General features: G+C 36.0%; 3 non-coding genes across 3 annotated transcripts; all 3 read right to left on the bottom strand.

Annotated features, from left to right (window-relative positions):
* Positions 1 to 3,238: 3,238 nt before the first annotated feature.
* On the bottom strand, positions 3,239 to 3,536 carry LOC149793843 (signal recognition particle RNA). Its single transcript, XR_016423118.1, has one exon.
* A 6,787-nt stretch (positions 3,537 to 10,323) lies between these two features.
* LOC149793842 (signal recognition particle RNA) lies at positions 10,324 to 10,621 on the bottom strand. Its single transcript, XR_016423117.1, has one exon.
* A 6,779-nt stretch (positions 10,622 to 17,400) lies between these two features.
* LOC149793841 (signal recognition particle RNA) lies at positions 17,401 to 17,698 on the bottom strand. Its single transcript, XR_016423116.1, has one exon.
* Positions 17,699 to 17,989: the final 291 nt, after the last annotated feature.

Genomic DNA, 17,989 nt, shown 5'->3' with positions numbered 1-17,989 from the left:
ATGAAAAACATGCACAAATACAGGTGAGCAGAAAGACTGGTCGGATGTTGGGAGGTCATCAGACAAAGAAGCTGATAGTCTGACCAACTGGCCTGTATGTGGATGGATATTTCTATAAACAGACCAACTGGCCTATAGGTGGGTGGATACTTGTATAGCTAGACAGGCAGACCTACTGGCCATTAGGTGGGTGAATATATGTATAGACAGATAGGCAGACCAGCTGAGAAATTTAAAGTTCTAGAACTTTTAATATCATGGTGTTTGCATAGCTTCACTATGGGAACGGAATTAGTACCGTAAGGCCTGCATGAGGCCCCAATATCAAACAAGTGGATCTTAACTATGTTAATCGATAAAGGGAAACAACGTGCCAGAACATAAAAAAAATAACTCTACCAGTAAAATTACACTAATTGTAAGAGTTGTTTCCCATGTCACATTTTCCGTATCAGTTTCGAACTTGTATTCACATTCGGTAGAATTTAAAATCTATATTAGACTTTTATTAATGAAGAAAAACTAATATTATAGTATCACCTTTCTACACACGATCAACCTTCAGACATAAGATGATTCAAAATATTAAAGATTAGCCATTAAAAGAATCATGACAAAGAAACAGAGACAGAGACAGAGAGGGGGAAAGGAATCAATACAGTAGAGTAGGTAGGACGAATGAGGGTGTGCCTGTTCCAAACATTAATTTGTGGCAGGAGTTCGTGCGCGATGACATATATCGTTACTCACGATGGTCACACTCAAAATTCAAAATTAGAAATGACAATTTTGGTCGGTTTTGTTTACTATATATTTATTAGGCGACTCCTGGGTACCATATCGTTTGCCAAATGCATACCAAATGCAACGGCGATTTAGATCCTTAAAATTATACTCTGGAAACTTTCAAAATGCAGGTGCTACAGGGATTCCATTCCAAAACTTCCCTTGCCTACATGTTCATCCCACTCCCCTCCCCCACGCCCGCACGGTCTTCCTGGATGCGCACCTGCTTGTGACCAATAATGCATGCCAAAGTAACTCGAATCAAACACACAACTTAAGTATAGTCACTGACGCATACAATACAGGCCACACTTGCCTACAATCACAATGGAGTAATGCTGCTCTGTGCATGAGTGTCTGTCTGTCTGTCTGTGTATATGTTCCCGCTTTCCAACAAAGTTTGATTTCCTAAACGAAAGTGTCTATCTGTGACGGATCACAAGTAAATCACAATTTCTATACGGTCTTAGTCAAATGACCATATAGAAATCAATAAGAAACTTAGAGTATGCAACGTATCCATAGATTTGCAATATAAAACAATGGATGTTTTGCTCACAGACGAAGACTCGTAGGCGGGCCCAATCAGGGTGGGAGGGCAAAGAAGACGATATGGCCCGGGTCTCAACCCCTAAGGATCCTCGCATTTTATATATAATAGTATAATATTAAATATACTTCAATGTGTACTTAGTTGTCTTTTAATTCTGTATATAGTAAATTATATGGGCTTATTTGTACATTCGAATCATTTACAAACTGCAATATTAACAGGGCCTTGGGACCTCACAATTTTAACGTGTCCCGAGCCTCTCACAACCTCTGAAGGGGCTGCTGATAGGTGCTGATTTCACACTTCGTAAACGTAACGTTACGAAAACATACATTCTTTATAAATCTGTGACTTTGTGAATAAGCTTTCTTTGCACTTGGCATGCATCCATACACAAAAGATATACAAGATGCAGCGAGAAGTACTAGAGAAACTGAACAAAACACATATCTTAACCAATATGTGATGGTGGTACAAAAGAACTGACTAGAGTATCATTCTGTTATGCAAATCTCACGGAAATAAGATCATCTGTGTTGTTTTCAATTAACTCCATCAATTTTTCTGGTATATATCATTACAATAGTAAATGTATTATTTTTCTCCTATTTGATAAACACTGTACATGGGTAGTCATGGGTCAAGGTACCATCCCACAAACTACCTACGGCAACAGAAAATTTGATACAGTGACATATTCAAATAAATTGAACTATGTTTGGATTACTAATATCAATTTCATGTCCTTTTTAACAAAATAACAACAGCAAAAAAAACATCCTAGAAAGGCAAATTTCCATTGGAGAGAAATGATGAGAGAGAGAAAGGGGGCGGGGTTGTCGTGTAATACATTCAATATATATACTTGTCCAAATAAAGGGAATAACTTTTAAAATAGGTTTTCTCTTATTTTTGTCAAGTGCATTACTCCCTCAAAGATATCCGCCAAAACTGAATATATTCCCTCATATAGCTGATATAATAATACATTATGTTCTGCACAGTAAAGCTTGCAGTGTTTCATAACAAAAATAATTCATCAATAATACCTTCATGAATGTCCCAGCTGTTACTGAATTTCACCAAATCAGTTTCTGTAGAATGTATGCATAATGCGCCCTCAGATCTGGTTCCATGCAGTTTGTCAGGAGTGATCAATAGAACAAACAACATAGATATTGATCTGCCAGCGCATTATATGATGGAACATCAGGATCTGTTACTTGCACTTAGACTCATCTTATAAGAAAGAACATACGTACGTATTTCAGAAATGGCAATCGCCAGTATCATTTCATTATCTTCATAATGATTTTCATAACTAGAGTCTCTATTTCCTTGACCTGCGAGGGTACAAATTATACATAGAATCAAATTTTAAAAAGAATAAGAAAAATATTAAAAACATAAAACTTTTAAGAACATATGCAGACTGTAATTTTAATATTCATCATGAAATATTGTACTCTGAAAGATTCACAAATGTTTTCCTGTTAAAATTTATTAATTAATTACATCATATATTTCATTTGGAAATTAATTTCATAATACCAACTATTCAATGGAATAATAATTAATAATAATAATGATAATGACAATTATTATTATTATTATTATTATTATTATTGGTAGAACACATACCGACTCTTTAAGATGTAGCTAGCGGTTACAAGGTTTTAGAGAAAAACCGAATAGCTTAGAAGAGAAAAGAATCGTGAAAATAAAAATTATGTATGATTATAATGTATCTTTTCGTACAGTTAATTCTAAAAATAAAAGACAATATCATTAACTGGGTTATAATCAGAACGAGTATGTAAAAGAAAGTAAAAGAAATTACCTCAATGGCTATAGATGGAAAGAAAATGAATAATTTTATAGCAAAATAAATAAAATGAAAAAGAATCGTGTCCGACTATATTGGACGGGCTACCCAACGATGCCTATTCACAGGCGCGATCCCACTACTGCTCGACACGGGGACTTTTGCCTGCTGTGTTTCCACCCTGGGCCAGTACGTCCCTCCTTAGACAACCTGGACCCCCTAGGCTCCCCCGAGGGACCCATATTGATGCCGAGCTTAGCGCGGACACCCGATCGACATAGAGCACCGAGGAGCAGAGCCCCCGCCCTCAAACCGTCCAACGACCCCGGCCTCCAAGTAGCTGGATTACAGGAGCACGCCACAACTCCCAGCCGAAAACAATTTGCAACCTTAGCATATATAACTCTAAAATGTAGTGGAATCTGGATGATACACTTTTATGAAACTGATACAAAATTCAAGCTTTAGAAGAAACTCTCAAAATTTACAACAAATATCGAAATGTCCTGGAAAATTATACTGTCTTATTTGACAAGGCGGAAGTACGCGTCACTCGTTGACGAAGGGAGCGCACTCATAATGTTCCATTAAGGGAGGCAACTTGTCGTCAAACAAAAACCACTATCTGTTCTCAGATTTGCTACTCTTGTCACAGGTCGTACCCAATCACCTTCATTTATGAATAATAAGATGTGGCCAAATACTAGAAGTATTACACGAGTTACCGATTGAATTTGTTGACATTATTATGCTGACAGGACAAATTTACACACATAGGATGTTATATCATTGCAATCTGTCAGTGAGGCAGCGCATCGACCAATTTGTCCAGATTTGCACCTATTGAACGGTTCTAAACAATCATTAATTTTCAATATTAAAATCTCCGAATTCTCTCTCTCTCTCTCTCTCTCTCTCTCTCTCTCTTTGACAGTGCTACGATATATATTTCGGATATTTAATTATTAAAAAATTCTACAGAAATGAAAGGGAAAATATTAATTTTGATTTTGCATATAAAATTACGGGTTTCATATATCACTTTTCAATGTGTATGCAATATTCTTTAATAGCATTTGATATGTATGTACCTTCTTGTCCTTCAAAACTGCATAAATACTAATTATTATTTACACAGGATAAACACTGTTATGTATTCACAGATTTCAAGTTTTATTTCCTCATTTTAATACTTGGAAACTTAAACTAGAGCTTAAACTAAGCTGAAAAAGAGAGATATTTTCACTGGTATTATCTTTGCCATTTTGATCAAATCTAGAAGAAAATGTAGAAAGCCAAAATCCTAGTATTTGCCTATTCGATAGGTTCAATTTGCCTGCAACAGTTTACTGTTGGAAAGGAATTTATAAGTTATGCTTTTCCTATTTTCATTTGAAACTCAACAGTATCAAATCAAATCACTTTATTTCAAAAATATAGGCCCCCGGCCCGTAATACAAAATTATGTTTTATATACACAACTGGAACGCCGCATTTTCTTTAATGCATGTGGAAATATAAATTCTTGATTTATTTCTACACTTATTACTACACTTAGGTCGGAATAGTAATATATTCACATCATTTATTCGGATGGACATAAAGAGCCCTCTCTCCTAGCAAATGATCTGTACCGGTAATCTGATAAATTATACAGCGTCACTACATCAATCTTAACCAAAAGCCACACAAATTTTGTAACGCTTGGTTATACATAATATACATTTTTTAGAGATCGTCTTCTAATAATATCATATTCTGGGCAAACGCAAAGAAATTGAAATTCATCACTTATTAAATAAATATTTCTTCTAATGCACAGTTCACAAAATCTCAATGCACTATCAATTTGTATTTCCTTCTTCCTGTTTCAATCATTCGTTTATGCCTGGAACATCTTAGTTGCAATAAACGTTTTCTTAAATTGAAAAGTATATTACATGAGAGGTATTACTCATATTGTAGTAGGGATTTATACTGAGCACAGTAATAACATTCTGAGGAATTAGTAATACGTTCCGACCAACAATGAAATGCAGTCTCTCTAATCATTTGTGTGAACTCCAAAACAACTTCTTTTCCATAACCAACATCGTATGTCATCCGCACATATCCAGGGCCATATTGATAGAGCAAATCTTTAATCTTCTTAGCCATTGTGACTCTATGCAACATCGTCTAACGTTTAGAACATGACATAACATTGATATGGATATATCATCCGATAATCGCACGTGTGCATGTGTGTGCATGTTTGTGTGTGTGTGTGTTTGTGTGGGGGGAGTGTGGGTGTGTGGGCGGGTGTGAGTGGGTGTATTTGTGTGCTCTGCAATTGAAATTTGCTCTGACTGACAACTTGAATATTTGTTTCCCATATTGTACAGCATCAATACTAATAATAGCATTCTTACTTGTAACATACGGCGAATACATTTCTTTGTTATGTATTTGCTTCTGCATTCGTTCTCCTATTTGGTGTTCAAATATATGAAATCCAAAGTACATTTGATAGATGAATATAAAAAGGGTACATGAAGATTTACATTTTAAAAAGAAATATAATTTGGTGTGCTTCTCCGCAACTTCATAACGAGCCAGTCAGAAGTCGTACAGAGCCAGCCAAGTGTCGAACCCAAAAAGATCGTAGTCACCTGAAGTTGTACACATGCTCACAAAAGTCGTACAGTGCCCCTTAATGTCTCAAAGAGCTACCCATACATTTTACCTTCGATGTCTTCCAAAGCATCCAGAAGCCGCCCGTGGCTGATATTAAGAATCTCAGCATGGACGGGTCTGGTTACTTGTTGGAGATTACAGGTTTGATCGTTGCCTATTACCAAGCAGAAATATTGGTTGGTTTACAACGGCATTTTAACCACATTATCGGTTATGCCATACCGAGGAAATGGCAGCAAAGGAAAACAATGGCAAAGCAAGGCAACCAACCATGGACCTCCTTGAAATGAAGACTGTCAATCGAAAAATTTATGGTTATAGTCGGTTTATCCTTTCATTTTTCCTTACTGTATCTTTTTGTATTTTCACTGTATGTATCACTCGTATTCCTATCAGCATCGCCAGAGAGCCCTTACCCCTGCCATTTTGTGATACACGTTCGAATGCAAAACTTCAAAACCAAGAGATAAGTTAATTTTCAAATACGTCAAAATCGGTACAAATTATGCTCTAAATCTGCTACATTGTTCTGTTGTTATTTAAATAGTTTCTTCTGCGCATCATCAGTTTCATATGTGAAAATTACAGAAATTATGTTCGGATACTAGGAACACAGAAAATTTCGCAACGGTAATTTGCCAGGTGTTTAGCGTGCTATTAGACACTCGTGCACATTGACACTTTATGCTAATTTATGATAGATTTGCCATTAAAACTGACAATTTCCGTGGCTTTTCTTTATATTTTTCATTTGGCGTCTCCTTGGCACCATAGCATCTATCCAATGCTTTAAACACAACGAACAAGGTCAATGTCGTCTTTTCATCAATTTTATCTCGATACTTACATATCAGAGAAAGCTTCAAGTCCCAATTTAAAAGTCGTAAAATGTCAACTCTACTGTGGATCTAAAATAATATAATATTTATTTAATCATTTATTGACTTTTGAATGAGTATAATAAATACAATACAACACATCTTGAATAGAGAAGAAATCTTCTCAAACTATGCTACATTGGACCCTAAAATGCAGAATACATGCTGTATAGTATCGTTCACGCGTGGACATGTATAAATTTGTCAATACTGCCATGTCAAATGTTATATGTTCCGGTGGGACATACATAATGTTTACGCCGTAATTACATCATCGTAATGGGATCACTTTGTAGGACTATTTCATTTTATTTACGATCTTCTTGTGTTTGATTTTCACGTACAATATTCAACAATGGATGAAAAACATGCACAAATACAGGTGAGCAGAAAGACTGGTCGGATGTTGGGAGGTCATCAGACAAAGAAGCTGATAGTCTGACCAACTGGCCTGTATGTGGATGGATATTTCTATAAACAGACCAACTGGCCTATAGGTGGGTGGATACTTGTATAGCTAGACAGGCAGACCTACTGGCCATTAGGTGGGTGAATATATGTATAGACAGATAGGCAGACCAGCTGAGAAATTTAAAGTTCTAGAACTTTTAATATCATGGTGTTTGCATAGCTTCACTATGGGAACGGAATTAGTACCGTAAGGCCTGCATGAGGCCCCAATATCAAACAAGTGGATCTTAACTATGTTAATCGATAAAGGGAAACAACGTGCCAGAACATAAAAAAAATAACTCTACCAGTAAAATTACACTAATTGTAAGAGTTGTTTCCCATGTCACATTTTCCGTATCAGTTTCGAACTTGTATTCACATTCGGTAGAATTTAAAATCTATATTAGACTTTTATTAATGAAGAAAAACTAATATTATAGTATCACCTTTCTACACACGATCAACCTTCAGACATAAGATGATTCAAAATATTAAAGATTAGCCATTAAAAGAATCAGGACAAAGAAACAGAGACAGAGACAGAGAGGGGGAAAGGAATCAATACAGTAGAGTAGGTAGGACGAATGAGGGTGTGCCTGTTCCAAACATTAATTTGTGGCAGGAGTTCGTGCGCGATGACATATATCGTTACTCACGATGGTCACACTCAAAATTCAAAATTAGAAATGACAATTTTGGTCGGTTTTGTTTACTATATATTTATTAGGCGACTCCTGGGTACCATATCGTTTGCCAAATGCATACCAAATGCAACGGCGATTTAGATCCTTAAAATTATACTCTGGAAACTTTCAAAATGCAGGTGCTACAGGGATTCCATTCCAAAACTTCCCTTGCCTACATGTTCATCCCACTCCCCTCCCCCACGCCCGCACGGTCTTCCTGGATGCGCACCTGCTTGTGACCAATAATGCATGCCAAAGTAACTCGAATCAAACACACAACTTAAGCATAGTCACTGACGCATACAATACAGGCCACACTTGCCTACAATCACAATGGAGTAATGCTGCTCTGTGCATGAGTGTCTGTCTGTCTGTCTGTCTGTCTGTGTATATGTTCCCGCTTTCCAACAAAGTTTGATTTCCTAAACGAAAGTGTCTATCTGTGACGGATCACAAGTAAATCACAATTTCTATACGGTCTTAGTCAAATGACCATATAGAAATCAATAAGAAACTTAGAGTATGCAACGTATCCATAGATTTGCAATATAAAACAATGGATGTTTTGCTCACAGACGAAGACTCGTAGGCGGGCCCAATCAGGGTGGGAGGGCAAAGAAGACGATATGGCCCGGGTCTCAACCCCTAAGGATCCTCGCATTTTATATATAATAGTATAATATTAAATATACTTCAATGTGTACTTAGTTGTCTTTTAATTCTGTATATAGTAAATTATATGGGCTTATTTGTACATTCGAATCATTTACAAACTGCAATATTAACAGGGCCTTGGGACCTCACAATTTTAACGTGTCCCGAGCCTCTCACAACCTCTGAAGGGGCTGCTGATAGGTGCTGATTTCACACTTCGTAAACGTAACGTTACGAAAACATACATTCTTTATAAATCTGTGACTTTGTGAATAAGCTTTCTTTGCACTTGGCATGCATCCATACACAAAAGATATACAAGATGCAGCGAGAAGTACTAGAGAAACTGAACAAAACACATATCTTAACCAATATGTGATGGTGGTACAAAAGAACTGACTAGAGTATCATTCTGTTATGCAAATCTCACGGAAATAAGATCATCTGTGTTGTTTTCAATTAACTCCATCAATTTTTCTGGTATATATCATTACAATAGTAAGTGTATTATTTTTCTCCTATTTGATAAACACTGTACATGGGTAGTCATGGGTCAAGGTACCATCCCACAAACTACCTACGGCAACAGAAAATTTGATACAGTGACATATTCAAATAAATTGAACTACGTTTGGATTACTAATATCAATTTCATGTCCTTTTTAACAAAATAACAACAGCAAAAAAAACATCCTAGAAAGGCAAATTTCCATTGGAGAGAAATGATGAGAGAGAGAAAGGGGGCGGGGTTGTCGTGTAATACATTCAATATATATACTTGTCCAAATAAAGGGAATAACTTTTAAAATAGGTTTTCTCTTATTTTTGTCAAGTGCATTACTCCCTCAAAGATATCCGCCAAAACTGAATATATTCCCTCATATAGCTGATATAATAATACATTATGTTCTGCACAGTAAAGCTTGCAGTGTTTCATAACAAAAATAATTCATCAATAATACCTTCATGAATGTCCCAGCTGTTACTGAATTTCACCAAATCAGTTTCTGTAGAATGTATGCATAATGCGCCCTCAGATCTGGTTCCATGCAGTTTGTCAGGAGTGATCAATAGAACAAACAACATAGATATTGATCTGCCAGCGCATTATATGATGGAACATCAGGATCTGTTACTTGCACTTAGACTCATCTTATAAGAAAGAACATACGTACGTATTTCAGAAATGGCAATCGCCAGTATCATTTCATTATCTTCATAATGATTTTCATAACTAGAGTCTCTATTTCCTTGACCTGCGAGGGTACAAATTATACATAGAATCAAATTTTAAAAAGAATAAGAAAAATATTAAAAACATAAAACTTTTAAGAACATATGCAGACTGTAATTTTAATATTCATCATGAAATATTGTACTCTGAAAGATTCACAAATGTTTTCCTGTTAAAATTTATTAATTAATTACATCATATATTTCATTTGGAAATTAATTTCATAATACCAACTATTCAATGGAATAATAATTAATAATAATAATGATAATGACAATTATTATTATTATTATTATTATTATTATTGGTAGAACACATACCGACTCTTTAAGATGTAGCTAGCGGTTACAAGGTTTTAGAGAAAAACCGAATAGCTTAGAAGAGAAAAGAATCGTGAAAATAAAAATTATGTATGATTATAATGTATCTTTTCGTACAGTTAATTCTAAAAATAAAAGACAATATCATTAACTGGGTTATAATCAGAACGAGTATGTAAAAGAAAGTAAAAGAAATTACCTCAATGGCTATAGATGGAAAGAAAATGAATAATTTTATAGCAAAATAAATAAAATGAAAAAGAATCGTGTCCGACTATATTGGACGGGCTACCCAACGATGCCTATTCACAGGCGCGATCCCACTACTGCTCGACACGGGGACTTTTGCCTGCTGTGTTTCCACCCTGGGCCAGTACGTCCCTCCTTAGACAACCTGGACCCCCTAGGCTCCCCCGAGGGACCCATATTGATGCCGAGCTTAGCGCGGACACCCGATCGACATAGAGCACCGAGGAGCAGAGCCCCCGCCCTCAAACCGTCCAACGACCCCGGCCTCCAAGTAGCTGGATTACAGGAGCACGCCACAACTCCCAGCCGAAAACAATTTGCAACCTTAGCATATATAACTCTAAAATGTAGTGGAATCTGGATGATACACTTTTATGAAACTGATACAAAATTCAAGCTTTAGAAGAAACTCTCAAAATTTACAACAAATATCGAAATGTCCTGGAAAATTATACTGTCTTATTTGACAAGGCGGAAGTACGCGTCACTCGTTGACGAAGGGAGCGCACTCATAATGTTCCATTAAGGGAGGCAACTTGTCGTCAAACAAAAACCACTATCTGTTCTCAGATTTGCTACTCTTGTCACAGGTCGTACCCAATCACCTTCATTTATGAATAATAAGATGTGGCCAAATACTAGAAGTATTACACGAGTTACAGATTGAATTTGTTGACATTATTATGCTGACAGGACAAATTTACACACATAGGATGTTATATCATTGCAATCTGTCAGTGAGGCAGCGCATCGACCAATTTGTCCAGATTTGCACCTATTGAACGGTTCTAAACAATCATTAATTTTCAATATTAAAATCTCCGAATTCTCTCTCTCTCTCTCTCTCTCTCTCTTTGACAGTGCTACGATATATATTTCGGATATTTAATTATTAAAAAATTCTACAGAAATGAAAGGGAAAATATTAATTTTGATTTTGCATATAAAATTACGGGTTTCATATATCACTTTTCAATGTGTATGCAATATTCTTTAATAGCATTTGATATGTATGTACCTTCTTGTCCTTCAAAACTGCATAAATACTAATTATTATTTACACAGGATAAACACTGTTATGTATTCACAGATTTCAAGTTTTATTTCCTCATTTTAATACTTGGAAACTTAAACTAGAGCTTAAACTAAGCTGAAAAAGAGAGATATTTTCACTGGTATTATCTTTGCCATTTTGATCAAATCTAGAAGAAAATGTAGAAAGCCAAAATCCTAGTATTTGCCTATTCGATAGGTTCAATTTGCCTGCAACAGTTTACTGTTGGAAAGGAATTTATAAGTTATGCTTTTCCTATTTTCATTTGAAACTCAACAGTATCAAATCAAATCACTTTATTTCAAAAATATAGGCCCCCGGCCCGTAATACAAAATTATGTTTTATATACACAACTGGAACGCCGCATTTTCTTTAATGCATGTGGAAATATAAATTCTTGATTTATTTCTACACTTATTACTACACTTAGGTCGGAATAGTAATATATTCACATCATTTATTCGGATGGACATAAAGAGCCCTCTCTCCTAGCAAATGATCTGTACCGGTAATCTGATAAATTATACAGCGTCACTACATCAATCTTAACCAAAAGCCACACAAATTTTGTAACGCTTGGTTATACATAATATACATTTTTTAGAGATCGTCTTCTAATAATATCATATTCTGGGCAAACGCAAAGAAATTGAAATTCATCACTTATTAAATAAATATTTCTTCTAATGCACAGTTCACAAAATCTCAATGCACTATCAATTTGTATTTCCTTCTTCCTGTTTCAATCATTCGTTTATGCCTGGAACATCTTAGTTGCAATAAACGTTTTCTTAAATTGAAAAGTATATTACATGAGAGGTATTACTCATATTGTAGTAGGGATTTATACTGAGCACAGTAATAACATTCTGAGGAATTAGTAATACGTTCCGACCAACAATGAAATGCAGTCTCTCTAATCATTTGTGTGAACTCCAAAACAACTTCTTTTCCATAACCAACATCGTATGTCATCCGCACATATCCAGGGCCATATTGATAGAGCAAATCTTTAATCTTCTTAGCCATTGTGACTCTATGCAACATCGTCTAACGTTTAGAACATGACATAACATTGATATGGATATATCATCCGATAATCGCACGTGTGCATGTGTGTGCATGTTTGTGTGTGTGTGTGTTTGTGTGGGGGGAGTGTGGGTGTGTGGGCGGGTGTGAGTGGGTGTATTTGTGTGCTCTGCAATTGAAATTTGCTCTGACTGACAACTTGAATATTTGTTTCCCATATTGTACAGCATCAATACTAATAATAGCATTCTTACTTGTAACATACGGCGAATACATTTCTTTGTTATGTATTTGCTTCTGCATTCGTTCTCCTATTTGGTGTTCAAATATATGAAATCCAAAGTACATTTGATAGATGAATATAAAAAGGGTACATGAAGATTTACATTTTAAAAAGAAATATAATTTGGTGTGCTTCTCCGCAACTTCATAACGAGCCAGTCAGAAGTCGTACAGAGCCAGCCAAGTGTCGAACCCAAAAAGATCGTAGTCACCTGAAGTTGTACACATGCTCACAAAAGTCGTACAGTGCCCCTTAATGTCTCAAAGAGCTACCCATACATTTTACCTTCGATGTCTTCCAAAGCATCCAGAAGCCGCCCGTGGCTGATATTAAGAATCTCAGCATGGACGGGTCTGGTTACTTGTTGGAGATTACAGGTTTGATCGTTGCCTATTACCAAGCAGAAATATTGGTTGGTTTACAACGGCATTTTAACCACATTATCGGTTATGCCATACCGAGGAAATGGCAGCAAAGGAAAACAATGGCAAAGCAAGGCAACCAACCATGGACCTCCTTGAAATGAAGACTGTCAATCGAAAAATTTATGGTTATAGTCGGTTTATCCTTTCATTTTTCCTTACTGTATCTTTTTGTATTTTCACTGTATGTATCACTCGTATTCCTATCAGCATCGCCAGAGAGCCCTTACCCCTGCCATTTTGTGATACACGTTCGAATGCAAAACTTCAAAACCAAGAGATAAGTTAATTTTCAAATACGTCAAAATCGGTACAAATTATGCTCTAAATCTGCTACATTGTTCTGTTGTTATTTAAATAGTTTCTTCTGCGCATCATCAGTTTCATATGTGAAAATTACAGAAATTATGTTCGGATACTAGGAACACAGAAAATTTCGCAACGGTAATTTGCCAGGTGTTTAGCGTGCTATTAGACACTCGTGCACATTGACACTTTATGCTAATTTATGATAGATTTGCCATTAAAACTGACAATTTCCGTGGCTTTTCTTTATATTTTTCATTTGGCGTCTCCTTGGCACCATAGCATCTATCCAATGCTTTAAACACAACGAACAAGGTCAATGTCGTCTTTTCATCAATTTTATCTCGATACTTACATATCAGAGAAAGCTTCAAGTCCCAATTTAAAAGTCGTAAAATGTCAACTCTACTGTGGATCTAAAATAATATAATATTTATTTAATCATTTATTGACTTTTGAATGAGTATAATAAATACAATACAACACATCTTGAATAGAGAAGAAATCTTCTCAAACTATGCTACATTGGACCCTAAAATGCAGAATACATGCTGTATAGTATCGTTCACGCGTGGACATGTATAAATTTGTCAATACTGCCATGTCAAATGTTATATGTTCCGGTGGGACATACATAATGTTTACGCCGTAATTACATCATCGTAATGGGATCACTTTGTAGGACTATTTCATTTTATTTACGATCTTCTTGTGTTTGATTTTCACGTACAATATTCAACAATGGATGAAAAACATGCACAAATACAGGTGAGCAGAAAGACTGGTCGGATGTTGGGAGGTCATCAGACAAAGAAGCTGATAGTCTGACCAACTGGCCTGTATGTGGATGGATATTTCTATAAACAGACCAACTGGCCTATAGGTGGGTGGATACTTGTATAGCTAGACAGGCAGACCTACTGGCCATTAGGTGGGTGAATATATGTATAGACAGATAGGCAGACCAGCTGAGAAATTTAAAGTTCTAGAACTTTTAATATCATGGTGTTTGCATAGCTTCACTATGGGAACGGAATTAGTACCGTAAGGCCTGCATGAGGCCCCAATATCAAACAAGTGGATCTTAACTATGTTAATCGATAAAGGGAAACAACGTGCCAGAACATAAAAAAAATAACTCTACCAGTAAAATTACACTAATTGTAAGAGTTGTTTCCCATGTCACATTTTCCGTATCAGTTTCGAACTTGTATTCACATTCGGTAGAATTTAAAATCTATATTAGACTTTTATTAATGAAGAAAAACTAATATTATAGTATCACCTTTCTACACACGATCAACCTTCAGACATAAGATGATTCAAAATATTAAAGATTAGCCATTAAAAGAATCAGGACAAAGAAACAGAGACAGAGACAGAGAGGGGGAAAGGAATCAATACAGTAGAGTAGGTAGGACGAATGAGGGTGTGCCTGTTCCAAACATTAATTTGTGGCAGGAGTTCGTGCGCGATGACATATATCGTTACTCACGATGGTCACACTCAAAATTCAAAATTAGAAATGACAATTTTGGTCGGTTTTGTTTACTATATATTTATTAGGCGACTCCTGGGTACCATATCGTTTGCCAAATGCATACCAAATGCAACGGCGATTTAGATCCTTAAAATTATACTCTGGAAACTTTCAAAATGCAGGTGCTACAGGGATTCCATTCCAAAACTTCCCTTGCCTACATGTTCATCCCACTCCCCTCCCCCACGCCCGCACGGTCTTCCTGGATGCGCACCTGCTTGTGACCAATAATGCATGCCAAAGTAACTCGAATCAAACACACAACTTAAGCATAGTCACTGACGCATACAATACAGGCCACACTTGCCTACAATCACAATGGAGTAATGCTGCTCTGTGCATGAGTGTCTGTCTGTCTGTCTGTCTGTCTGTGTATATGTTCCCGCTTTCCAACAAAGTTTGATTTCCTAAACGAAAGTGTCTATCTGTGACGGATCACAAGTAAATCACAATTTCTATACGGTCTTAGTCAAATGACCATATAGAAATCAATAAGAAACTTAGAGTATGCAACGTATCCATAGATTTGCAATATAAAACAATGGATGTTTTGCTCACAGACGAAGACTCGTAGGCGGGCCCAATCAGGGTGGGAGGGCAAAGAAGACGATATGGCCCGGGTCTCAACCCCTAAGGATCCTCGCATTTTATATATAATAGTATAATATTAAATATACTTCAATGTGTACTTAGTTGTCTTTTAATTCTGTATATAGTAAATTATATGGGCTTATTTGTACATTCGAATCATTTACAAACTGCAATATTAACAGGGCCTTGGGACCTCACAATTTTAACGTGTCCCGAGCCTCTCACAACCTCTGAAGGGGCTGCTGATAGGTGCTGATTTCACACTTCGTAAACGTAACGTTACGAAAACATACATTCTTTATAAATCTGTGACTTTGTGAATAAGCTTTCTTTGCACTTGGCATGCATCCATACACAAAAGATATACAAGATGCAGCGAGAAGTACTAGAGAAACTGAACAAAACACATATCTTAACCAATATGTGATGGTGGTACAAAAGAACTGACTAGAGTATCATTCTGTTATGCAAATCTCACGGAAATAAGATCATCTGTGTTGTTTTCAATTAACTCCATCAATTTTTCTGGTATATATCATTACAATAGTAAGTGTATTATTTTTCTCCTATTTGATAAACACTGTACATGGGTAGTCATGGGTCAAGGTACCATCCCACAAACTACCTACGGCAACAGAAAATTTGATACAGTGACATATTCAAATAAATTGAACTACGTTTGGATTACTAATATCAATTTCATGTCCTTTTTAACAAAATAACAACAGCAAAAAAAACATCCTAGAAAGGCAAATTTCCATTGGAGAGAAATGATGAGAGAGAGAAAGGGGGCGGGGTTGTCGTGTAATACATTCAATATATATACTTGTCCAAATAAAGGGAATAACTTTTAAAATAGGTTTTCTCTTATTTTTGTCAAGTGCATTACTCCCTCAAAGATATCCGCCAAAACTGAATATATTCCCTCATATAGCTGATATAATAATACATTATGTTCTGCACAGTAAAGCTTGCAGTGTTTCATAACAAAAATAATTCATCAATAATACCTTCATGAATGTCCCAGCTGTTACTGAATTTCACCAAATCAGTTTCTGTAGAATGTATGCATAATGCGCCCTCAGATCTGGTTCCATGCAGTTTGTCAGGAGTGATCAATAGAACAAACAACATAGATATTGATCTGCCAGCGCATTATATGATGGAACATCAGGATCTGTTACTTGCACTTAGACTCATCTTATAAGAAAGAACATACGTACGTATTTCAGAAATGGCAATCGCCAGTATCATTTCATTATCTTCATAATGATTTTCATAACTAGAGTCTCTATTTCCTTGACCTGCGAGGGTACAAATTATACATAGAATCAAATTTTAAAAAGAATAAGAAAAATATTAAAAACATAAAACTTTTAAGAACATATGCAGACTGTAATTTTAATATTCATCATGAAATATTGTACTCTGAAAGATTCACAAATGTTTTCCTGTTAAAATTTATTAATTAATTACATCATATATTTCATTTGGAAATTAATTTCATAATACCAACTATTCAATGGAATAATAATTAATAATAATAATGATAATGACAATTATTATTATTATTATTATTATTATTATTGGTAGAACACATACCGACTCTTTAAGATGTAGCTAGCGGTTACAAGGTTTTAGAGAAAAACCGAATAGCTTAGAAGAGAAAAGAATCGTGAAAATAAAAATTATGTATGATTATAATGTATCTTTTCGTACAGTTAATTCTAAAAATAAAAGACAATATCATTAACTGGGTTATAATCAGAACGAGTATGTAAAAGAAAGTAAAAGAAATTACCTCAATGGCTATAGATGGAAAGAAAATGAATAATTTTATAGCAAAATAAATAAAATGAAAAAGAATCGTGTCCGACTATATTGGACGGGCTACCCAACGATGCCTATTCACAGGCGCGATCCCACTACTGCTCGACACGGGGACTTTTGCCTGCTGTGTTTCCACCCTGGGCCAGTACGTCCCTCCTTAGACAACCTGGACCCCCTAGGCTCCCCCGAGGGACCCATATTGATGCCGAGCTTAGCGCGGACACCCGATCGACATAGAGCACCGAGGAGCAGAGCCCCCGCCCTCAAACCGTCCAACGACCCCGGCCTCCAAGTAGCTGGATTACAGGAGCACGCCACAACTCCCAGCCGAAAACAATTTGCAACCTTAGCATATATAACTCTAAAATGTAGTGGAATCTGGATGATACACTTTTATGAAACTGATACAAAATTCAAGCTTTAGAAGAAACTCTCAAAATTTACAACAAATATCGAAATGTCCTGGAAAATTATACTGTCTTATTTGACAAGGCGGAAGTACGCGTCACTCGTTGACGAAGGGAGCGCACTCATAATGTTCCATTAAGGGAGGCAACTTGTCGTCAAACAAAAACCACTATCTGTTCTCAGATTTGCTACTCTTGTCACAGGTCGTACC

Source organism: Sinohyriopsis cumingii, chromosome 8 (assembly GCF_028554795.1).
Source record: "Sinohyriopsis cumingii isolate HCF-2022 chromosome 8, ASM2855479v2, whole genome shotgun sequence".
NCBI classification, from domain to species: domain Eukaryota; kingdom Metazoa; phylum Mollusca; class Bivalvia; order Unionida; family Unionidae; genus Sinohyriopsis; species Sinohyriopsis cumingii.
Note: the sequence above shows the minus strand (reverse complement) of the source record. Positions and strands in the feature narration are given on the sequence as shown.